This window comes from Triticum aestivum, chromosome 7B, assembly GCF_018294505.1.
Source record: "Triticum aestivum cultivar Chinese Spring chromosome 7B, IWGSC CS RefSeq v2.1, whole genome shotgun sequence".
Taxonomy (NCBI): Eukaryota; Viridiplantae; Streptophyta; class Magnoliopsida; order Poales; family Poaceae; genus Triticum; species Triticum aestivum.
Window position 1 is genome coordinate 517310292 of NC_057813.1, and position 10335 is coordinate 517320626.

The window sequence follows — 10335 nt, forward strand, 5'->3', positions numbered from 1 at the left end:
GGGACGGGGGCAGAGGCGTCCGCGGCGTCATGAGGGCGAGGGCGGAGGAAGAGGCGTCCGGTGATGCGGGGATGGGGGCGGAGGCGTCCGCGGCGACGTGGGGGCGGGGACGGAGTAGAGAGACGTCCAGCGACGCAGGGACGAGGGTAGTGACGTCCGCGGCGGTGTGGGGGCGGGGACAGAGTGGAGAGACGCCCAGCGACGCAGGGACGGGGGCGGTGACGTCCGCGGCGGCGTGGGGGCGTCCGCAGCAGAATCAGATTATGGAAAGCACGTCTCGGGCTGCTTCTGCTCGTGCATGTATTTTGGCTGTGGATTTCTGAAATCGGATTCTGCTCCCTTCACCCTTTGGTTCAGATTCTGTTGCGCGGCGGCGGAATCCGTCGATAAAAGCTGAACCAAATAGGGCCTTAAAGTGTCAGTTGTGCAAAATCACTAATTGCGGAGTACTCTTACAAAGATCACTCTCATCTCCCTAGGTAGTGACAAGTGGCACGCTGCATATGTGTCACTTGTCGCAACCAGGAAGTTTCCCTTTTTTCATGCATCTGTTTATTCAAAACGTTTTATCTTTTAAACCGTGCCTCTAAGTCTGGAACCGTTTCCATCGTTAGATTCCTCGCATCGAGATCTTCAGAACTAGATCTCATGTTGATATATTTTGACAAACTTTTTTTCACAAAAAAGGACGAAAAACGAATTGGGAGCACGTTATTTTTCCTTTTCGAGAGGCACGTTTGTGCCTTTCGCGGCAGCAAAACCATGTCTCTCATGAGAGAAAAGAAAAGGAGAAAACTTGTTTCTTTTTCGGTTTCCGAGAGGCACGATCATGCCGCTCGCGGAAGAAAAAAAAGAGAACATTTTTTTCGTTTCCGAGAGGCGCAGTCGTACTTCTCGCAGAAGCAAAACCGTGCCTCTCGCGGAAGCAAAACTATGCTTCTCACGAAAAAAAACATGGTTTTTCGTTTTCCGTGCCTCTTGTGGAAGCAAAACCGTGCCTCTCATCTCAAGAAAGCAAAAAGAAAAGAGAAAACGCGTTTTCCCGTTTCTGAGAGGCACGGCCGTGCCTTTCGTGGAAGCAAAACCGTGCCTTTCGCGAAAGCAAAAACATGCCTCTCATGAAAAAACATGTTTTTCCATTTCCGAGATGCACGGCCGTGCCTCTGGCTGGAGCAAATCTGTGCCTCTCATGGAAGCAAAATCATGCCTCTCATGGAAGAAAAAAAGAAAGGGAAAACCCGTTTTTTTTGCGCAAATTTTTTTTGGATTTTTTTGGTTGAAAAGCTAAGAAAGACCATGGAAAACCAAAAAGTAAAAAAAAACCGAGAAAATAACCCATCTAAAAAGCCGAAAACGCAAGCGGAAAAAAAATCCAAAATGAGCACTCAGAGCGCGCCACTCAGTCTACCCCATGTGATGTTGGGGAGGCTCCCGAAGGAGCGCTGCTCAACTAGTTGCTCCCGTCAATTGTGGCATAGTGCGAATGTTGGAGCATAATTTATCTTTAATTAATACTCCCTCCGTCCGAAAATACTTGTCATCTAAATGGATAAAAAAAGGGTGTATCTACAACTAAAATACGTCTAGATACATCTTCGTTTATCCATTTTGATGACAAGTATTTTCGGACGGAGGGAGTACCATTTATGTTGTCTGGATAGGGAGGCGCGCGATGATTATCTCTTACCAATCTCCTCCCTGAGGACATGTGAGTAGTACTTTTCTTCAAGGGATAATAAATTTTCACAAAAAATATTATGATATGAGTTTGTGAACTATAAGCACTTCTACCTATTTTTGCTAGCCTCTTTGGTACCATGCATTGCACGTTCTCATCTTGAGACTTCGTGCAAACTTCATCGGTGTATCCCAACCCCGTGATATGATATGTTTTATCACACATAAGCCTTATTATATCCTTTCTCAAAAAAAAACATACCTGCCTATCATGGCATTTTCATAGTTATTCCGAGAGGCATGCATATCTAGTCATATCGTTCAATTTGGACTTCCCCGAAACTTCCAGGGTCTCTTCTGTTGTAAAAGAAAGCATTGTAAAGTTTCATCGTGTTTGGACTTGGTTTGGTTTTCTGCGAAACAAAAAAATAGGCAAAAAACAAGAACTAACACTCAACACTTGAGTTAATAGGTTAGTTCCCATAAAATGATATAAAATGACATATAAAACATACAAGATTGATAATATAATAGCATGAAACAATAAATAATTATAGATACGCTGGAGACGTATCATCACCCAAAGCCGCCATGTCCCAACCTAGCGTCATCGTCCACACCGCCGGATCAGCACAACCTCTACTCGGGCTCGGGATCTGGCCAACAAGTTGTTGGGCGGTGTTGGATGAGGATGACTGTCTGGCAATGGCTCCATGGTTGTGGCATCTATAACAAGGTGGTCACCGGAGGGGCTTCAACCTTTCGATCTGATGACATAAGCGATGATGGTCGGTGATCAGATCGGTCTAGATTTGCAGTTAGATGGTTTGTGGTGTGTCACCAAGGGCGATGAATGGCGGCGGTCGTGTCCTTCCTGTCAGGGATGATTTACTGCCAAAGGCAAGGATGGATGGCTAGTGGCGACGCATGGCGATGTCGTCTAATGTATATCAACCATCGGGTGCCACTTGTGAGGACGATGCGGGGCCTCCGGAGCATCCCAAACTTGGGATTTTGGTAATGTCGATGTCCTTCCTCTTTGTCAAAGATTTCGTCGTAATGTGGTTAGTTGCTCTTGCGCGTATGCAACTGCGTGGATTGTGGCAAGTGGAGAAGACAACACATGACTTTGACTGGGTGGTGCTTCTTGAGTAACCGGTCTAGAGCTCCGAGGTTAAATCCCTAGGCGTGACCCTAGTTTATTATACTTGATAATGGCAGTGTTCTGCGCGTCGTTACCTTGACCAAGTCATTGCTCGGAGTTTGCTGGGACTTGATCTCAGCAGGGAGAAAAACCATGATTTGACCTTCAATGGTTGGATCCGGCGATTGTGTCGCTTGTAAATCGTTCCCTGCCTGGAGGCGTCATTTTTGAAGAACCTTTTCTCATAATCCTTATGCTGTCAAGAGATGGTTGGTGCTGATGGTTTCTGTTGTCTCTCGTTCATCATTGTATTTTTTTTCCTTTTCACCGTCCACGGACATAACTTTGGTCTCGTATAACTTTGCTCCTTCGTTGCGGTTGTGATCTTTTGTGTGTTAGTGTTGGAAGTGTATTATGATTGTGTCCCTCGATGCTAAGTCAATTAAAACTTCCTTTATTAGAAAAAAAAAGTGTAGCTTCGCTGGGAGCCTAGAGTCCGGTGGCGCGCTGGAGGAATCTTACGGTGTGTTAGTGATGAGATCATGCCAATCGTACCATGATAAGCATTCAATCGTACCAATGAGCTTGCCAATAACCGTACCAAGATAGTCATTGCCAGCCTCATGGATAAAAAGGAAATGGTGCCACGATCCTTCCCACAGCGACTTGCTCAATTATCAGAACACCTCATAAGACCGGCCATTTTCAACAATGGGTGGCTCCTTACAATTTTCGGCACAGCAGCTTCCAGCTCCTCAATGCTGACTGAGAGAGAACACGGCAGAGAAAATAAACGCATCACTAGTTCAGATTCTTCACAAGCAAATACTAGCATGTTTTACCAGATAACTCTTGCCCTTTAGCTAACAGTGCCCCTAGTAACGACAATCAGATACGAGCCTTCGGTAGAGCACTAAGTCTAGAAACAGCTGGAGAAGCACTGGATTTCTTACAAGAGACAATGTATGTATATGTATGTATTTGTGTATCCTTTCACACAGCGTGACAGTGACAAGGATGAAACAGCACCAGGATAATCACACACACACATATATATAGGCGGGCCGCAGTATGTTGGCTGAGAATTTGGCACATTGCAAGTTTACTCCCTTAACTTGGCATGATATTTCATCTAGCTCCCTTAACTCCAAAGTGTGCATCAACTCCAACTCCATGTACGGTCTCAAGGTAAACAATCTAGGCCACAACAAGCTTACATGAACCATCCCACTGGAGATCGGCAACCTTGTGAGTCTTCAACAGCCTGCACACTGGAAACAATACAGGGGGAAGAAATACCACCTCGCATAAAGATTTCCTAGTGAACAACTAGTCAGTTAAGTCGAGCCATCGAGAACCTGCTTAGTTTGTTGTTTGAGATAAACCTGAACATGCCTTTCAGTTTTTTCTCTTACGGCTTTGCCCGCTTTTCCCACTCTATGTGCCCTTGTATGCATAGTTCTATTTCTTCTTAGTCTGCAAACAGAAACGGTAATGCATCTTTTTCCTTTGCATAAGAGTGACAGAGGGGGAAAATAGCACAACAAAAATAGTCAGATGTTGATGACATGCAAGTCACAATGCATTGACAAGAGAATTGACCAGTGAAAGCTACTTTCTTGATTAGCTTATGTATCCTCAGTTTGACAGTACACTTGGAAACGGGGACAAGTAGCGTTCACAAAAGAAAAGACACAAGAGACAACCGATACTAATTAAGTTCAAGAACTGAAGAAGACCTCTTTGACGAGACAATGCAAATCAGTTTCCAAGAAACTTCCTGCATGAATTATTGAGCAACTTGCCTTGCACCCATCAATCTATATAACATAGAGAAGAACAGTACACTTGTCTACTGGAATCAGAAAGAAGGGAGCAAAAACAGCCTTGGTAAAAATATGGTAGCTGCAGGTTTCCCCATGCTTGTTCTTCTGCTCCTTGCACTTGCTGCTAGCACGGGGTCAGCACCTATTTCACATGCTGGAATCGCCACAAATAATTCCAGTGACCACTTTGCTCTCCTCTCCTTCAAGTCGCTCATAAGGGATGACCCCTTGCAAGCTCTGGAGTCATGGAGCAACCAGTCCATGCCTATGTGCCAATGGCACGGCGTGGCATGTGGCAGACGAGGACGCCACCGTGGACGGGTCGTCGCGCTGGACCTCAGCGACCTCAACCTTCTGGGTGCTATCTCCACCTCGGTGGCCAACCTTACATTCTTGAGGAGGCTCCGCCTCCGCAGTAACCGCCTGCATGGTGCCGTGCCATCATAGCTTGGCCACCTGCGGTACCTGAAGCATCTCAACCTGTCGAGAAACACTCTGGATGGTGCTATTCCGCCGTCGCTTTCACGGTGCTGGCATCTCGAGAGCATCAGCCTTGCTTACAACAGGCTGAAAGGGGAGGTACCACGGGAGCTTGGTGCCTTGCCCAACCTACGTTCAATTCAGCTCTACCAGAACGAGCTCGAAGGGGAGATACCACATGAGCTTGGCTCCTTGTACAATCTCAAGGTACTCAGTTTAGGCTACAACAAGCTTTCAGGAACCATCCCTTTAGAGATCAGCAACCTTGTTAATCTGAAGTTTCTGCACATCGGAAACAATGAGCTAACAGGAGAAATACCCCCTGGCATAGGTAACCTTGTCAAATTAAACGCACTCTCTCTAAGTTCAAATCAATTCTCTGGTTCTATCCCAAGTTCAGTAGGAAATCTCTCAGAACTGGCCTTTCTTATTCTGCACACAAATAACCTAACAGGGAGTATTCCATCATTACATAATCTTTCATCTCTCTCAGTGCTTGGATTAGCAAATAATGACCTGACAGGATGCATCCCATCTGGGTTAGGAAACCTCACATCACTAACTTCTATAGATCTTCAGCACAACCATCTAACTGGACAAATTCCAGCATCACTAGGGAACCTCAACTTGCTTGACAGTCTTGCTCTGTCCTTCAATAACCTTTCAGGTCTCATACCTCACTCCATTGGAAACCTGCACTTCCTCTCTGATATTGACCTAGACAATAATGAATTAGAGGGGCCATTGCCTCCTTTGCTATTCAATCTTTCCTACCTCCAAGTTCTCAATGTACAAAGCAATTATAACCTCAATGGATCTTTTCCATTTGACATGGGAAACAACCTTCCAAATCTACAGCTCTTCTTTGCAAGTGAAAATAAATTCCATGGTCCTATTCCTCCCTCTTTGTGTAATGCCTCTATGGTTCAAATGATTGAGCTCGTTCATAACTCCCTAACAGGAACAATTCCCAATTGCCTGGGAAGTCACATGAAGAGCCTGTCCGTATTAACCATCGCCCTAAACCAGATTCAAGCAACACAAGATGCCGACTGGGGCTTCTTGATCAGCCTAAGCAATTGTAGTAATTTGCAAATGTTGGATTTAGGTGATAACATGCTTGAAGGTGAAATACCGAGTTCGGTAGGCACCCTCTCCAGAAATCTAGAGTACCTTAACATGGAAGATAACAGCATAACGGGAAAGATTCCTCAAGTAATAGCAAACTTGACCAATCTGCACACACTTGTGCTATATGGTAATCATTTAGAGGGTACTATTCCAACTTCTCTTGGCAAAATGAAGGGGCTAAATTTGTTAATCCTAGGAATGAATGACTTATCAGGGTCTATCCCTCCAACATTCGGCAATCTTACACAACTAAGCGAACTTGATCTTAGTGGCAACATGCTTAGTGGAAGCATACCTTCTAGTCTTATGTGGTGTCCACTACAAAAATTAGACCTTTCAAACAACAGCCTTGTTGGTCCAATACCTAGGAACCTATTCCTTATAAACACATTGTCCATCTATATGAAAATCCAAAATAATCTATTAACCGGGGATTTGCCTATAGAATTAGGTAACTTAAAGAATATTGGGGAACTTGATTTCTCCAGTAATCTAATATCTGGAGAGATTCCAATCTCCCTTGGAGAGTGCCAAACACTGCAGTATCTGAATGTATCTCGGAACAACCTTCAAGGGTCAATTCCATCATCAATCGAGAAGATGAAAGCCCTATTGATGCTTGATCTTTCCCATAATAATCTCTCAGGGAGCATCCCTGAGTTCCTCGGGAGCATGGAAGGACTTGCTGGTTTGAATCTCTCATTCAACAACTTGGAGGGTGAGGTTCCAACGGATGGGATCTTCAGCAATGCAGCTTCTGCCTCTGCCTCAGTTATGGGAAATGATGGCCTGTGTGATGGAATCCCTCAACTGAAGTTGCCACATTGCTCCAATCTCACCACCAAGAAACCAACTCAGAAACTGGCCATAATATTCTCCATATGTGGTGCAGTTGTATTTATTGCATTGGTATTTGCACTGTCGACATTCTACAGTAAGAGGAGGAAACTGAAAGCAAACAAGCAAACATCATCCATCAACGAGCAATATTTGAGGGTTTCTTATGCTGAACTGGTCAGTGCAACTAATGGTTTTGCTTCAGAGAACCTCCTTGGTGCCGGAAGCTTCAGCTCAGTGTACAAGGGAACAATGATGATGAATGACCAGCAGGTAGTGATTGCTGTGAAGGTGCTCAACCTCATGCAGCGAGGTGCATCTCAAAGCTTTGTTGCAGAATGTGAGACCCTGAAATGCGTTCGACATAGGAATCTTATGAAGATAGTAACGGTGTGCTCAAGCATTGATTTTCAAAATCGTGACTTCAAGGCCCTTGTGTACGAATACCTACCAAATGGAAATTTAGACAAATGGCTACACCACAATCCCATGGAAGATGGTGAAAATAGGAGACTACATTTCCGTGTGAGACTGCAGATTGCAGTTGATGTAGCATTATCACTCGAATACCTTCACCAACATAAGCCAATGCCAGTTATTCACTGTGATCTTAAGCCAAGCAATGTTCTCCTTGATGGTGAAATGGTTGCTCATGTTGGTGACTTTGGGCTTGCAAGGTTTCTACATCAAGGCTCAGAGGAAACAACTAGTTGGGCATCAATGAGAGGCACAATAGGCTATGCCGCTCCAGGTGAGCTTTTAGTTATTGTAGCATCTTATTCTGTTCTACAACCCCCCTAGGCTTTCTTATTACTTCACATTTTGATGCAACTACTTACCTTATAAATTGGAAAAGAACTAGATATGTATTTTAACCTCTCCATTTCAGTTTGCTCACATTTTTCTGTCAATTCCAGAGTATGGACTGGGCAACGAAGTTTCAATTCATGGTGATGTCTACAGCTACGGCATACTGTTGCTGGAGATGTTCACTGGAAGAAGGCCAACAGACAGCAAATTTGGAGAATCCTTGGGCATTCACAAGTATGTGCAAATGGCATTGCCAGACAGGGCAACAGAGGTCATAGACCGACACTTACTAGCAGAGACAGAAGATGGGGAAGAAAGCACCTCAAACTCTGACAGCATCGTGGATCTGAGAATTGCTTGCATCACTTCAGTCCTGTGCACTGGGATTTCGTGCTCACAAGAGACACCAACGGATCGCATCCAAATTGGGGGTGCTCTGAAAGAGTTGCTGGCAATAAGAGACAGATTTGACAAGGAGTTGTGTGCGGAAGGCGAGCCAGCAAACTAAAGCATACGAAGCCATTCAAGCAACCAGGACTGGTCAATAAGGACGGCAAGCTTCCATTTCAATAGGCTCCAGCAAAAAGTATTGCCGTGATGGTATAAAAAACTATGTGTTTGGTGGAATATTTGTTGTATTGCCGTAATGGTATATCTGTATTGTTGAATTGTACGTATATATAGTGTTGTATAAACCATATGCCCTAGAATAAGTCCATGGTGTAGCGCATGCGTCTGTTTGTTGTAATAATCAGCCAGTTATTAAGATTAACGTGAGGATCATACCGGCTGATCCCTCTGTAATCTGCTCAAACACCATGGACCTATATAACATGTACGTCTCCCTGCCTAACAGCATACACTTCCAGCCCCACTTTTTTACTTTAATAAACTGCCTTATGTATTCTCCACGACTGCAATTTTTTACTGAGTATATGACCAGAACAATGAACTCATCTTAGCTAGGAGTACAAGATTGCACGCTTTCACATCATTCCCTTCACGCAGTGCTTAGCTTATTCGCTTAGATCCTCGATTATCACCAGGATCTCATCCACGACTGGGTTCTTCTTCCCTTGGAGCTTGCAACGTGCGCAAATCACACGTGTAAACTGGCACTAATCGCTGAGATGGATTGGTAAGAATGGAAGGAAGGAGGCGTTACCTCCGTCTTGGTGGTCGAGGACAAGCCAAGCAGCTAAGCGAGGCTGCTGCCGCAGCGGAGGAATCTGACGGCGGAGTTCGTCGCGGCGAAGGGGGGCGGCGGGTAGAGGCGCCAACCGGCGGCCGAGTGGCGGCGGAAGTCGAGGACCCGACGAAGCAGAGAGCAGATGTATTTTTTTGAGGGGAAGAGAGCGGATGTATAGCAGGCTCGTGCTTGTCATGGGCTAAAAGTAAACGCTATTTGGGTTATCTTTTGGCCCAACACACTGGTATTGGCGGTGTATACCATGTAAAAAAATGCCTAATCCTCAAAAAAAATGTAAAAAAATGCCTAAAAATGTCAGAAAAAAAATAGCATTGTTGTATCTCCTTTTTTTAAGAAACAGTTATGATGCTTTCACAATGTTTGATGACTCATTCCTTGATTGCAATTTTCTATTGATAGCTTAACAAGTTGGCTTCTTGGTAATTGATGACCCATTCGGGACAGGGCGGTAACCGATGTTTGATAACCTAATTTCATACAAAATTTAGGAATTCCATGGGTAACTCTATTTTTATCTTAGCGAGGGGAAGAAATTTTGAATAAGTCGCAAGCAGCCTTGCTTTAGTCACATAAGCAGCCTTGTTCATCATTGAAGCACAAAGATATTGTTCGTCCTCAAGGCTACTGCACATTGTAGTAAATATATCAAGGACATATGACGACCATGCATATAGGATCACACACCACAATTCCCACACTCCCTTGTTCCAGAGCGGCGCCACCCAGCTTTAGACTCTCTAAAGAGATAAACCCCTACGCCCTGGTTGTGTTGCATTCATTTGGATGGTACAAAGTATAGGTTGATCTACCACGAGATCGTTGTGTCTCGTCTCTAAGGTGTTTTGAGATGTCCTATCGACTAGCCTAGACTGGTTTATATAAGATATCGGATGCCTACAATAACAGGAGTCCTAGCCGGCTACGTCGGTGGAGAGGAGTCTTTGTATTGAACGGCAAGGCTTCTGAAATCTTCCTTGTATGCATCATGGGCAGCCCGAAGTGGCCCGGGACAGAACCGACGAGGAGGTCCTTAGCCCGATCCAGCTGGGAGGTAGTCGATGTGGTGAGAGGTCCCCTAGCTAGGACACCATCCGTAACCCTTGAACCAGTCTTCAAGTCTGGCCACACCTCTGCTTATTTGAGCTGCTCGTCATCTCTAGTCGTCGATCTAGAAACTAGTTCAACGAGAACTTTCCCCAATCAGTGTCTTCCTGCAGCTG

At 44.9% G+C, this 10335-nt stretch overlaps 1 long non-coding RNA gene and 1 pseudogene across 1 annotated transcript; one reads left to right on the plus strand and one right to left on the minus strand.

Moving 5' to 3' along the window:
- Window positions 1–3739: 3739 nt before the first annotated feature.
- LOC123156383 (uncharacterized) lies at window positions 3740–9265 on the minus strand. The gene is made up of 3 exons (XR_006478010.1): window positions 9071–9265; window positions 4180–4297; window positions 3740–4092 (listed from the first exon to the last, which is right to left on the minus strand). It is a non-coding gene; the product is annotated as an uncharacterized lncRNA (long non-coding RNA).
- On the plus strand, window positions 4720–8494 carry LOC123156382 (receptor kinase-like protein Xa21; annotated as a pseudogene).
- Window positions 9266–10335: the final 1070 nt, after the last annotated feature.